The sequence below is a fragment of the Silene latifolia genome, chromosome 3 (genome assembly GCF_048544455.1).
Source record: "Silene latifolia isolate original U9 population chromosome 3, ASM4854445v1, whole genome shotgun sequence".
In the NCBI taxonomy this organism is placed as follows: Eukaryota; Viridiplantae; Streptophyta; class Magnoliopsida; order Caryophyllales; family Caryophyllaceae; genus Silene; species Silene latifolia.
In genome coordinates, this window is record NC_133528.1 from 42,228,775 (window position 1) to 42,230,293 (window position 1,519).

At 36.8% G+C, this 1,519-nt stretch overlaps 1 long non-coding RNA gene across 1 annotated transcript; it reads right to left on the reverse strand.

Moving 5' to 3' along the window:
• Positions 1 to 336: 336 nt before the first annotated feature.
• LOC141646060 (uncharacterized) lies at positions 337 to 1,001 on the reverse strand. The gene is made up of 3 exons (XR_012545311.1): positions 938 to 1,001; positions 613 to 718; positions 337 to 498 (listed from the first exon to the last, which is right to left on the reverse strand). It is a non-coding gene; the product is annotated as an uncharacterized LOC141646060 (long non-coding RNA).
• Positions 1,002 to 1,519: the final 518 nt, after the last annotated feature.

Below are 1,519 nucleotides of genomic sequence, written 5' to 3' on the forward strand. Positions count from 1 at the left end.
AGGATATTGATCAAAATCAGAATCCAGGTGCAAATGACTCCTATAATACAACCTTCTGTTATTAATTCCTCCAGCTAAAAAATTTGCAAAATTAGCAAATATCTCACCTCCAATGGCTAATAACCTCAGCCTCGGAAATCTCATTAAGAGGTTCGATCTTTGGGGTCAAATGAAACAAAAGCATTGCAATTTAGCACATGGTTTTATTCTATGGACTACATTTGAAGGGTTCATCTATTGAAAGTAATATATGAGAGTTAATCAAACAATCAACGGGTCATACTAAACTATAAGACGGTCTTATTCTATAATATGTGATAAACAAACAAACAAACATATATACCAGATTGTAAGAAAAAGTTGGTAGCAGACAAACAAACACCAATTGCTCGTTCATTTGAATGTCTCAGTCAGAAATGGAGGAGGGTTCTATTTGAGTCATAGAGAGGGAGCCGTCATGCTTCACAGTTCAATCAACGATTCAGCGTCTTAGAATGTCTGGTCAAATTACGAAGTCGGCCAACAATTAGTGACTCCAAACTTGAAAGATCAATAAGCTAAGTGTAAAAGGCGACTGATATATCCAAATGTACAAAAGAAAGCAGAACTTACCGGTGAAAATATCTAGGCGTATTAATACTCAATTGGCAGCACTAAGTCAACCCCATGCCATGGAGCACGGATAGTTCACGAACAGCTTACCGTCAATGCCGAAGTTCTGCAATTAGGAAACATAGTTATTTGTTAGTGTTCAAGAACAAGGACTAACACGGATACAAAAACAAATAATTGAGTGAACAATGTCGACCAGGTTTAGATTTGGAAAATACAAGGCTTTGCTTTGGCATAGCTGGCATAAGGAGTCCATAGAACACTGGCCATTGTCGCCATAAAAGAACACTTTGGTCAATACTTCACAAAGAAAATAGAAGCTTACATTGTAAAGATCCGACACCAATTCATCTGGGTTAGGACAGAAAGTGTTGTTGACATACACAAACTGTCAAGAAACTAGCAGTATTAGTATTTAGTAATTTCTCACATGAAGTAGAGTCAAAGATACAGAGCATGGCCTACCAAAGTGTCTCTGCGTAATTGCCTTCATAGAAACTCAATAACCCTTGCAAATCTGTCGTTGCTAGAGACCTGCAAGATGTAAAAGGATGATATGAGCTGAGAACTTGGAGATATCAAAAAACACAACTACACCTACGAGTAGTTAACAAATGCGTAGTTATCTGTTAATCTTAATTTCTACTAGAAGTACTAGGTCAGTTTATGCTTTGGGTTTTACCTTGATTAGTAATATCCAAATGTTCAGAACCATCGGATAAGTAATCACTCTCAAAAAGAAAAAAAAAAACTACAAGCCAAATAAACCTAACTTGAGCACAAACGCTACTATGTACTAACACGTCACAAGAAAGAAAAATAAGCTTACTTATCCGGTGGTTGATTTGCCCCCTGCAGTAGACAACAAATAATAAGCTCTTCTTGCATACAAAAATCAACCAAGCCA